Source organism: Musa acuminata, unplaced genomic scaffold (assembly GCF_036884655.1).
Source record: "Musa acuminata AAA Group cultivar baxijiao unplaced genomic scaffold, Cavendish_Baxijiao_AAA HiC_scaffold_1103, whole genome shotgun sequence".
Lineage (NCBI taxonomy): Eukaryota > Viridiplantae > Streptophyta > Magnoliopsida > Zingiberales > Musaceae > Musa > Musa acuminata.
The window spans coordinates 47640-61403 of NW_027021316.1; the positions used below are offsets into that span (position 1 = coordinate 47640).

General features: G+C 31.6%; 1 long non-coding RNA gene across 1 annotated transcript; it reads right to left on the reverse strand.

The window, feature by feature from the left end:
* Nucleotides 1–282: 282 nt before the first annotated feature.
* LOC135666445 (uncharacterized) lies at nt 283–7508 on the reverse strand. The gene is made up of 2 exons (XR_010509796.1): nt 4112–7508; nt 283–4065 (listed from the first exon to the last, which is right to left on the reverse strand). It is a non-coding gene; the product is annotated as an uncharacterized LOC135666445 (long non-coding RNA).
* Between the last annotated feature and the right edge of the window lie 6256 nt (nt 7509–13764).

Genomic DNA, 13764 nt, shown 5'->3' on the forward strand with positions numbered 1-13764 from the left:
CGTCGGTTCTTCCATTTTCTTTCTTCCTCATAAAGGAAATAAGATGTTTAGGTGGTATGCTATATGTATATGCTCGTTGGAACTCCTTCTAACAACCTATGTTTTCTGTTATCATTTCCAATTGGACGATCCATTAACCCAATTGGAGGAAGATTTAAAATGGATAGATGTTTTTGATTTTCACTGGAGACTGGGAATCGATGGGCTTTCCATAGGACCTATTTTACTGACAGGATTTATCACCACTTTAGCTACCTTAGCGGCTTGGCCAGTTACTCGAAATTCGCGATTGTTCTATTTTCTCATGTTAGCAATGTACAGCGGTCAAATAGGATTATTTTCTTCTAGAGACCTTTTACTTTTTTTCATGCTGTGGGAGTTAGAATTAATTCCTGTTTATTTACTTTTATCCATGTGGGGGGGAAAGAAACGTCTCTACTCGGCCACAAAGTTTATTTTGTACACTGCGGGGGGCTCCATTTTTCTCTTAATAGGAGTTCTAGGTATGGGTTTATATGGCCCTAATGAACCCACATTAGATTTTTCAAAATTAACTAATCAATCATATCCTGTGGCATTGGAAATAATATTATATTTTGGATTCCTTATTGCTTATGCTGTCAAATCGCCGATTATACCCCTACATACGTGGTTACCAGATACCCATGGAGAAGCACATTACAGTACATGTATGCTTCTAGCTGGAATCTTATTAAAAATGGGCGCATATGGACTTATTCGGATCAATATGGAATTATTACCCCACGCTCATTCTATATTTTCTCCCTGGTTGGTAATAGTGGGAACGATTCAAATAATCTATGCAGCTTCAACCTCTCTCGGTCAACGGAATTTAAAAAAAAGAATAGCCTATTCCTCTGTATCTCACATGGGTTTCACAATTATAGGAATTGGTTCTATAACCGGAATGGGACTCAACGGTGCCATTTTACAAATACTCTCTCATGGATTTATTGGTGCTGCGCTTTTTTTCTTGGCAGGAACGAGTTGTGATAGAATACGTCTTGTTTATCTCGACGAAATGGGGGGGGTATCGATCCCAATGCCAAAACTATTTACCATGTTCAGTAGTTTTTCGATGGCTTCTCTTGCATTGCCAGGAATGAGTGGTTTTGTTGCGGAATTATTAGTATTTTTTGGAATAATTACTAGTCCAAAATACCTTTTAATGCCAAAAATGCTAATTACTTTTGTAATGGCAATTGGAATGATATTAACTCCTATTTATTTATTATCTATGTTACGTCAGATGTTCTATGGATACAAGCTATTCAATGTTCCAAACTCTAATTTTGCGGATTCTGGACCACGAGAACTATTTGTTTCAATCTGTATCTTTCTACCCGTAATAGGTATTGGTATTTATCCGGATTTCGTTCTCTCGCTATCAGTTGACAGGGTGCAAGCTATCCTATCTAATTACTTTCATCGATAGTCTTTCATTAATAATACGGAAATATAATTTTTGTCTTTGATTTTAAGATTTTTAAAATCGTTCGCTGTACAATGCAAAAGAATAAAGTGAATTAGAATTGTAATGAGATGCATTTTGAGTTTTTGAGAACCGTTTTGAATAAGGAATGATTCAAACGGTTCTCAAAAACTCGCACAAACAAGAAGCTTTTTATATATATATGGGATGATGTTCTTATGTATTCTTTATGTAGTTTATTCAATTATTTATCTGTGTAGTTTATTCAAGTAGATGTTAATGTGAATGAACCATAACTATGTAGACCTATTCCTAATAGATTGATTCCAAAATAACATACCCAAATTATAAGAAATCCTATAGAAGCCACAAGTGCCGAATTCATACTTTGCAAACTTTGATTTGTTCTACTTCTAATATGTATTCTAGTTCTAGTATGTAAATAAATCGCGAATATGGTCCAAGTAATAAAAGCCCAAGTTTCTTTGGGGTCCCAATTCCAATAAGATCCCCATGCCTCATTAGCCCATACTGCTCCACAAAGAATGCCTATGGTTAAAAAGGTAAATCCTAAACTAATGACACGATAACTCCAATAATCCAAACGTTGAGTCAATTGATATTTATAATAATTTCGAAATGAAAGAAAAGAAGTGTTTTTAAAAACACTTCTTTTTTCATTCAAATATTGAATCTCACCAAAGAAAAATGGTTTAATTAAGAAATTATTACCTTTACAAAAAATATCGATGTTTTTTCGAAATGTAATGACTAGAAGAGCGACTGATAATAGTGATCCGCATAAAAGAGCTGCATAGCTTAATAACATCATACTTACGTGCATCATTAACCACTGAGATTGTAGAGCAGGTACTAATATTGCGGATTGATGCATTTCAGTTAAAAAACCCGACGTGGCAAAGCCTTGTGTAAAAATGGTACTTGGTGCGGTTATTGTGCTTAAATCATTTTTATGGTTCCCCATCTTGGAAATCATATGAATAATGGAGAAACTGCACGAAAGGAAGATTAATGACTCGTATAAATTACTTAACGGAAAATGTCCTGAAGAAATCCAACGAGAAACTAATAATCCTGTTATAGAGAAAAAAGTGGCTATCATCCCTTTTTCCAATGAATCACGCAATCCTACGATTTCGCGGACTAATAAGATCATTAAATGAATCGTAATCACAATTGAAATTATCGAAAAAGAGATATGAGTTAATATATGTTCTAAAGTTGTAAATATCATAAAAAGGGGTCCCATTAGAGAATTTAAATCGAGAATTGAATACATTATAGGATCCATTGTGTCTCTTTTAGAGGATTTATTTTCTAGGATTTCAAGGATGCCGCCACTCGGACTCGAACCGAGATGCTCTAGCACTGCTTCCTAAGAGCAGCGTGTCTACCAATTTCACCATGGCGGCTTACTTGAAATAATAATAGTCAATTCATGTTGAATCGTCGAGAATCAAGGATTCAATATAGTTTAGTAAACATTAGAATCGATAAATCAAAATTCATTTAAATTCCTATTTGAATCTCTATTCAAAAAAAGAATCTTTAGTTGGGATCATTGTAAGTTTAGTTTTAATAATAAAGTAAGTTTAGTTTTAGTAAGTTTAGTTTTAATAATAAACTTTCGCGTACTAGAAACTAAGTTCTTCCAAAACAGTTAGAACTCAATAGTTTTGTTGTCTGTCGAGGTATAGAACTAAGAATTGTTCATTTTCTATTTTTTGATTCGTTTTTTATTTATCCGATTTGATTTCATAGATTCAAACAAAATGAAAAAAAAAATATTTTTTTTTTCAATGAAGAAGATTAAATAACCAGGATTTCATATGTATAACAATTTCATCACTAAATCAAAAGAATTTGAAATTTTCTAACGATTTCGACACCTTAGTATCATTCCTTAGTATCATTAGAGTATTAATACTCTTCATATTATATATAATGGTCTCTTCATTATATATATATAATGCATAATGGTAAGATTTACCAAACTAATTAGGTTTTTGTTAGGCATATAAGAAACAAAAGAATTTTCATTTCTATCGTAATCATACTCTACTTTTCACAATAGAAAAATATTTTTCTATTGTGAAAAAAGTAGATAGAAAAAATATTCAGAATTCGATATACATACCTTTATTCTACATACCACATCTACATACTACAACAGCTAGTTCTAACTCATATTGATATTGAGGAGTTCAATACATTAATTAATGTGAATCGTTCATCTTAAAAAATTCGAAGTTCTTCGGGTATGTCAATTCCGATTATTCCAAGACTTTATTATTTGTTTGTTGCACAAAAAAACTTTTTGAACGTCCGGTGGAAACCGATTTCGCTAAGGAAAAAGCCTTTACTGCAGCTAAAAATCCTTTTTTTTTCCAAATATTTTTACGAATACGTTTTTTTGACATAGAAGTACGCTTTTTGGGAACTGCCATTCAAAAAGGGTTACCAGTTTTTATCGTTGTATGTGAAAGACATGTATTGTTTTGTTCAAAATAGATTGTTCCTTTTAGTCATTATCTATACTTATTCCCTGGTAGAATAGTTTTAAAAAAAGCATTTTCGAATATGTTTAAAACCTATTAAAAAATATATTTAAAACCTATTAAAAAATATATTTAAAACCTGTTTGAAAATATATTTTAAACCTATTAAAACATATAATTTTATTAAAACATAATTAGAATCAAGTACTCCTTTTGGTATAACTCTTTTTTCTTATTATACTATATAATATGGCTATAAATTACCAGAATAGAATATTCTACTAAGACTAGACTAGAATAGTAGAATTATTAAAGATTTCATTTTGTTTTCTTATGGAACATACATATCAATATGCATGGATAATACCTTTTCTTCCACTTCCAGTTACTGTGTCAATAGGATTTGGACTTCTACTGATTCCGACAGCAACAAAAAATATTCGTCGTATATGGGCTTTTCCTAGTGTTTTACTGTTAAGTATAGTTATGGGGTTTTCAGCCAATTTATCTATTCAACAAATACATGGAAGTTCTATCTATCAATATCTATGGTCTTGGACCATCAATAATGATTTTTCCTTAGAGTTCGGATATTTGATCGACCCACTTAGTTCTATTATGTCAATACTAATTACTACTGTTGGAATCTTGGTTCTTATTTATAGTGACAATTATATGTCTCATGATCAAGGATATCTGAGATTTTTTGCTTATATGAGTTTTTTCAATGCTTCCATGTTGGGATTAGTTACCAGTTCCAATTTGATACAAATTTATATTTTTTGGGAACTGGTGGGGATGTGTTCCTATTTATTAATAGGATTTTGGTTCACACGACCGACTGCAGCAAGTGCTTGTCAAAAAGCTTTTGTAACTAACCGTGTAGGGGATTTTGGTTTATTATTAGGAATTTTAGGTTTTTATTGGATAACAGGTAGTTTCGAATTTCGGGATTTGTTCGAAATAACTAATAACTTGATCCATAATAATGGTGTCAGTTCTTTATTTGCTACTTTGTGTGCCTCTTTATTATTCATTGGTGCAGTTGCTAAATCCGCACAATTCCCCCTTCACGTATGGTTACCCGATGCCATGGAAGGACCCACTCCCATCTCGGCTCTTATACACGCTGCTACTATGGTAGCAGCAGGAATTTTTCTTGTAGCTCGACTTCTTCCTATTTTCATAGCTATACCTTACATAATGAATTTCATATCTTTAATAGGTGTAATAACAGTACTACTAGGAGCTACTTTGGCTCTTGCTCAAAGAGATATAAAAAGAAGTTTAGCCTATTCTACAATGTCTCAATTGGGTTATATTATGTTAGCTCTAGGTATAGGTTCTTATCGAGCTGCTTTATTCCATTTGATTACCCATGCCTATTCTAAAGCTTTATTGTTTTTGGGATCCGGATCCATTATTCATTCAATGGAACCTATTGTTGGATATTCGCCAGAAAAAAGTCAGAATATGGCTCTTATGGGTGGTTTAAGAAGATATGTTCCAATTACAAGAACTACTTTTTTATTGGGTACACTTTCTATTTGCGGTATTCCACCTCTTGCTTGTTTTTGGTCCAAAGATGAAATTCTTAATGATAGTTGGTTGTATTCACCAATTTTCGCAATAATAGCTTGTTTCACAGCAGGATTGACTGCATTTTATATGTTTCGGGTGTATTTACTTACCTTTGATGGACATTTGCGCGTTCATTTTCAAGATTACAGTAGCACAAAAAATAGTTCGTCCTATTCAATATCTCTATGGGGAAAGGAGGTAGCCAAAGCAGTCAATAGAAATTTACCTTTATCAACAATGAATAATAGGGTCTTCTTTTTTTCAAAGGATATGTATAAAATTGATAATAATCTAAAAAAATGCATACGATACTTTAATACTTCTTTCGAAAAAAAGTACACTTCTATGTACCCTCGCGAAGTGGACAATACTATGCTATTTCCTCTGCTTATATTGGTATTATTTACTTTGTTTGTTGGATCAATAGGAATTCATTTTGATCAAGGAGTAATAGATTTGGATATATTATCCAAATGGTTAACTCCACTCACAAACCTTTTCCATCCAAATTCGAGTTATTCTGTGGATTGGTATGAATTTTTTACAAATGCAATTTTTTCAGTAAGTATAGCTATTTCCGGACTATTCATAGCATATATCTTATATGGGTCTGCTTATTCGTTTTTCCGGAATTTGAACTTTATCAATGCATTTGTAAAAGGTGGTCCTAAAAGGATTCTCTTGGACCAAATAAAAAATGGGATATACAATTGGTCATATAATCGTGGTTACATAGATATTTTTTATACTAAGGTTTTTACCATGGGTATAAGGGGATTAACCGAACTAACTCAGTTTTTTGATAGATATATAATTGATGGAATTACAAATGGGGTTGGCATTGCAAGTTTTTTTATAGGGGAAGGAATCAAATCCATGGGAGGTGGACGAATCTCTTCTTATCTATTCTTTTATTTATTTTATGCATCAATATCTTTATTCATTTTTTTATTTTTTTTATAAATTTATATTTTATAAATTTATAAATATAAACCAACTTAAAGTCCCTATTTTTATTCGTTTTATAAATTGTAGAAATATCTCTTTTTTTGATACCTTACATTATCTCTATTACTAATCCTTTGTGCACTTTGGTGTTCCTAACCGTCCACTGATTTTTGATTGATCTACGGCATGGTAATAAATACAAGACAGTAATGAAAACTCCATACAGTTGATCTTTTACACCCGCTCCAAGATATGATGACTAATGAAAGAATCTTAATCTTGGGGTAAACAGTTTACACTGCTTATGTTTACTTCAACTTTATTCTTGTACATATGAAATGAGATTTTATCTTCTTACTGCAAACTTCTAAGTTGTTTTGTTTCACTCATATAACTATCTGGTTTAACTCATTGACCCGAATGATGAATAAAAAATAAAATACCTATTCAATACATTACATTCAACTTCTTTCCTTTACTTCTAGGAAAGAAGTATAAAGTTCATGTTCAACGAATCACACGTAGAGATATTGATAACACACATAGAGTTAATGGTATTTCATAACTAATAGATTGAGCAGCAGCTCGTAGACCACCTGAAAAGGAATATTTATTATTCGATCCGTATCCTGACATAAGAAGCCCAATAGGAGCAATACTTGAAATGGCGACCCATAAAAAAACACCTATACTGAGATCGGCTAAAATGAGGCGATACCCAAAAGGAATTACTAAATAACTTAGTAGAATTGATATGACCACTATAGACGGTCCAATACTAAACAAACGAACATCTCCTCTAGATGGGAGAAGGTCTTCTTTAAAAAGTAGTTTAGTTCCATCTGCTAGAGCTTGAAGAATTCCCAAGGGGCCGGCATATTCAGGCCCAATACGTTGTTGTATCGCTGCAGATATTTCTCTTTCTAACCACACAATTACTAGTACCCCTATTGTAATTCCCAATATAAGGGTCAAAATGGGTACAAAGATCCATATGAGTCCATATACTTCTTTTAAGGATTCCGATATAGAAAAAGAATTGATAGTTTGTACTTCTGTCGTATCAATTATCATTTCAACGATCAACCTCTCCCATAATGATATCTATACTACCTAGTATCGTCATGATATCAGCCAATTTCATTCTTTTAACTAGCTGAGGAAGAATTTGCAAATTTATGAAGCCGGGTGGACGAATTTTCCATCTCCAAGGGAAAACACTATTATCTCCTATCAAATAAATTCCTAATTCCCCTTTTGGGGCTTCTACTCTCACGTAAAGTTCTTGTTTCGACAATTCAAAATTGGGTGAAGGTTTTTTACTAATAAATCTATATTCAAAATCATTCCATTCGGAATTTTTTGCTCTATCAAAGCGTCGGACTTCTAAATTCTCATAGGGTCCTCCAGGAATTCCTTCTAGAGCCTGTTGAATTATTTTTATAGATTCCCTCATTTCACCGATTCGTACTAAATAACGAGCTAACGAATCTCCTTCTTTTTGCCATTGGACTTCCCAATCGAATTCATTGTAACACTCATAATTATCAATTTTACGAAGATCCCATTGTGTTCCAGAAGCTCGTAACATCGGTCCTGATAAACCCCAATTTATTGCTTCCTCTCCACCAATAATGCCCACTCCTTCGACTCGCTCCAAAAAAATGGGATTTCGCGTAATGAGTTTTTGATATTCAACAATTCCTGTTAAAAAATAATCGCAAAAATCCAAACATTTATCTATCCAGCCATAAGGTAGATCGGCAGCTACTCCTCCGATGCGGAAATAATTATGCATCATTCGCATACCTGTGGCGGCTTCGAATAAATCATATATCAATTCTCTCTCTCTGAAAATATAGAAAAAGGGAGTCTGCGCGCCGATATCCGCCATAAAAGGCCCAAGCCATAACAAATGAGAAGCTATACGGCTCAGCTCCAGCATAATTACTCTGATATAGCTAGCCCTTTTAGGTACTTGAACATTTTCCAGTTGTTCTGGTGCATTTACCGTTATTGCCTCTGTGAACATAGTAGCTAAATAATCCCAACGTGTTACATAAGGCAGATATTGTATAATTGTTCGGTTTTCCGCTATTTTTTCCATCCCTCTGTGTAAATAGCCCAATATGGGTTCACAGTCAATAACATCTTCACCATCGAGAGTAACGATCAGTCGAAGAACACCATGCATTGATGGGTGGTGAGGACCCATATTAACTATCATGAAATCTTTTTTTGTAGCCGGTACAGTCATATCTTTTCTTCCTTAATTCATTATTTCATGAATTCCTCAAAAAAGTAGGAGGTTCATCAAAATAAAAAATCTAATAACTACTATACTAATTCAAACGATTTAATTAACGATTTTTTGGCTCCCGAATATCCAACTGGTCAATTAATTTCTTATAACGCGCTCTATTTTTCTTTGACAAATAAGCCAGCAGACGTTGACGTTTTCTCAGAATTTTTTGTAGACCTCTTTGTGATAAAAAATCTCTTTTGTGCAATTCCAAATGTGAAGTAAGTCTTCGTATCTTATTGGTGAAACTTAATACTTGAAATTCAACAGAACCCCTGTTTTCTTCTTTTTCTTCTTGTGGAAGAAGTGAAATGAATGAATTTTTGACCATAAAACTTTTTTTATCTTTTTCTTTTCTTTCTTTTCCATGCCATGGATTTTACCGATCAGGAAAAATAAAATAATAATTATTATATTATGTCAATTTTTTTTAATCTAGTACACGCAAAAATTTAGATTTATCCGTTTCTATCTAAATCAAATTTTCCATTTGATTTAGATAGAAAAGAAAAGGATAATATATTTCTGCATTTACGAAAGAGAATGATTTCTTTGCACCTAAAAAGATTCTGTAGATTTCTTTCTAGATTCAATTGAATTGATACACAAGTAAATACGTATCATGTACCAGAACGTAACACACCATATGCGTACATCTTTCGGTTTTTATTTACTGAAAACGGCATGTGATATATAGGAAATATACTATTAAATAATTCTGAATCGTGGATACATACGTATCCTTGACATACTGAAACGACTACCATTATTGGTATCAAACCAATAGCGATTCATACAAGCTAAATCTTCTAATCGGTAATTGGGCCAAAGAAACAATTTGCATTTAATTAATTTATTTAAATCCGTATTAAGACGTTTGTCCTCATTCAAAAATTGTTCAGAGTTTCTTATGTTGTTTTCGTTGCAAAATACTGGATTTCTATTCACAATATCCCGATTATGAGAGTTGAAACAAATTAGAATTCTCAATTCTCTACGACGTCTAGGAGATAGAATATTTTCAGGAACAAAGAAATTATAATGATCTTGATCCCCATTCACAAATATATTGCCATGTCGTCCAGTGGATTTTTTCAAATTATTCTTATCAACATATCTTTTCTTTATGTATTTTCTATTAATTTGGTGTTTACTCTTATCGATCAATGAAATACTTATGGTTTGATATATAATGAATTTTCCATCCCTTCTTAAAGATAGACGAATTGGTTCGATAATTAATATTCCCCTTTTTATTAATTCTGTAAGAGCTAGATCTTTCTGAATCAGCATTACATCCAGATGCATCTCTCCTCTTTGAATCGAGGATATAGCAATTTCCCTTGGATTTATCAATCTAAGTAGGAGACAATATATCCTAACATTATTAATAATTTTTTGATTCAAGGGGTCATCCCATCTTAATTGAAAAATAAAATATTTTTTCAGGAACAAATCTAGTTCTCCTTCCTTATTTTTCTTGGATTGTTTTTTTTTTTTTTTACCTTTTTTAATGTTTGATCTCGTGCAATCCTCTTCAAGATATTCCTTTTGGTTTTGTTTTTGTGGATCTGATACAAGATTTGATTGACCCTCTTTTTCTTGGTTGGAATTTTGAAATTCTATTTTAACGGAATCTTTGATGTTTTGATTTTGACTAATATTTTTTTTATTTTGATTTTGACTAATATTTTTTTTATTTTGATTTTGACTAATATTTTTTTTATTTTGATTTTGACTAATATTTTTTTTATTTTGATTTTGACTAATATTTTTTTTATTTTGATTTTGACTAATATTTTTTTTATTTTGATTTTGACTAATATTTTTTTTATTTTGATTTTGACTAATATTTTTTTCATTTTGATTTTGACTAATATTTTTTTCATTTTGATTTTGACTAATATCATTTTCATAATAAATATTAGAAAGAAGTAATTTGATTGGTATGATCCACGGTTTAATCTTATATGCATCAAAAGGTAACACAAATTCTGGGAAGAACCAAGGTTCTAGATTTGATATGGTAGAATAATTTCGATTCATTCCCATCCAATCAAAAATTTTTTTTTGATGAGTCTTAGTCTTAGTATTTTTATTAGTATTTTTATAAATTTCGGTACCGATATACATATCGGTCCAGTCCTCAATATCACTATTGTTCTCAATATCACTATTGTTCTCAATATCACTATTGTTCTCAATATCACTATTGTTTCTAAGGCAAAAATGAAGAATTCTATAATCCAAATATTTTCTATCCAGATTTTTATGGGTATCAATAAAATATCCTTTTTTTAGGTAATCATCAATAGTCATATTTAGCAATACATAAAACGATTCGGGTTTCAGTGTGTATGAGTCCTTACTATCCCCATAATTTATATATTCATGTGATAAAAGATCATATCTGTAGTGTTTTTTAAATTTTTCTTTTTGACTCATCGATAAATCCACTGCACAAAAATTTTCATTCATGTAATGAATTAATCGGTCTTTTTCTTTTTTATATGAATACAATTTCATTGATTCTTTATTTTGAATAGTACAACGTTGATTGACTCTATTTCGCCATTTTTTCGGTACTAATCGAGACCATTTGCTCCGAGAAAAATTATATTGATAATGACCCTTTAACCAGTTTTTCCATTTATTCATTCCAGACTTATTAATTTTCTTATGCCTTGATTTGGAATCAAACCTTGATTTGGAATCAAATATTCCTCGTGTCATACAATAATACTTTATCTTGTCTTTAATAAAAGGATAGGTCCCGTGATCGTGATATTGAAGTACAGATCTCAGGTGATGGTTGTTAAATAATTGGGTTTGTGACAATTTGTAAAATACATATGCTTGGGACAAGGAAGATAAGTCGTGATAAGTGTTTAAATCATTTCTAATATTAGGATTAGAAAAGGACTTTTTTATAGTCGAAATAAAGTTCATTGTATCTTGATCTGTTTCATCAATTCCTTCTTGATTTCTTTCATCGTTGTAAATGGATTCATTGATAATTGTTTTTTTTAAAAGTTGTGCATTAACCTTAGAAATGGTAACCATACATTGCAAGATATCTATGTATATTTTTTCAATGAAAGATTTCATAAAATAATGTGATTTGCGTATTAATCGGGTATTTTTTCTTTGAAGTATCTGCCAAATATGTTTTTGTAATTCCGGTCTTTTATCATGATAGGCTAGAACTATTTTCTTCTTGTCTTTTGTGATTCCTTCTATTTGATTCCTTATTGTGATTGTCTTATCAGCAAGATCTTTCATTTTTTTTTCTATGAGTAAATAATTTGTCCAATTCATAGATCGAATTTGAATGGTCGATTCGTGAATAATCTGATTATTTTTTTTTGAATCTTTTGCATTTTCATTTGGTTCATGTACTTTTCCCTTCCTCAATTCAAATAAAGAAATTTGGTTCACTTTTTCAAGTTTCTTCATTATTCGTTTTAGAACTAGAACTGTTCGTTTTAGAACTAGAACTATTCGTTTTAGAACTAGAACTATTCGTTTTAGAACTCGTTTTAGAACTCGTTTTAGAACTAGAACTATTTTGATGACCCATCTTTTTTTTTCTTTTGAAACTTTTAGAGAGTTCTTTTTTACTTTTCTAATTTTTTTTTTGAGTTCCTTATATATGGGTTCAAAAAAAGAAGGTTGCTTTCGGGGAGAACCAAAAGGGAGTTCCGTTTCCATTCCCCAAACTGTTAAAAAACAAAAATTTTCTTTTTTTCCTTTTTTTTTCATTGGATCTCCATGATGAGATCGTATTTTAGATCTTCGCCAAGGTTTTAAACGAAAAGGAAATAAAATCTTTATCTGAATACCATCTGTTAACCAATCTTGGGGAAATTCTGTTTCTGATAATGGAACACCATTATAGGTGCATTTAACATGTATTTCTCTATTCCATTCCTTCAAATCCTCATACCACTCGGGGAATTGGAATAATAACATACGTCCAATATTTTTAGCTATTATCAATGAAGGCAATACAATGTTTTTTCTAAAAAAAGATTGGGTTATCAGCATCAAACCTCTTATTGCTTGAGCAAATATAATGCTATCCCAAATTTCTGATATTGTTATCCGTTCATCTTCCTCTTTTTTTTTTTTCTCCTCGTCTTTTTTTTTCCCAGTGTTTGTCTCTTCCTCTTCCTCCTCAAAGTCGGAAGTTTCGGATTCTGGGTTTCCCCCCACGGAATTCCTAAAAATAAGATTAATTATTCGATATCTATATCTATCAAAAAAAGAAAAAAAAAAGACTTTGTCTATTCGATCCAAAAAAAGCGGGGAATGAACATTTGTTTGAAATATTTCCCAAATAACTGTTTTACGTCTTTGAGCACGCATGGATCCTTGGATTATACCCCGATTAAAATCTGGTTGTTGCGAATAACGTATCAAAGCCACCTCTTCTGCTTCTGCTTCTGCTTCTGCTTCTGCTTCTGCTTGATCAATATTATCAGTATCGGTATCCAGATTTTTATCAGTATAGATCACCACCCGTTTCGCTTTTCTTGAACAAATTTCATAATCTTCCTTCTGTTCTTCTCCATTTTCTTGATCCAGTCCTTCTAATTCATCGGTCAATTTGTATGACCATCGAGGAACCTTTTTACTGATTTCTTCTATTCCAATGGATTTTTTTTCTTCTATTCCAATGGATTTTTTTTCTTCTATTCCAATGGATTTTTTTTCAGTTGTTGTTTGATCATTTGGATTGGTTGTAATTATGTCGAATACAAATCTCAAGGATTTTGCTTTACTTTCTGAATTAATTCTTCTTTCTTCTTCCAATAAAAATAAAGAAGATTCATCGATTGACGTTAAGAAATTAACAATATAATTAAATGATGATTTCTCATCAAGCGGATTCTTTTCATGTTCAAATTCTCGAGAATTTTTAGAAATAGGAAAGAGCCCATGAATCTTATTTATCCAAA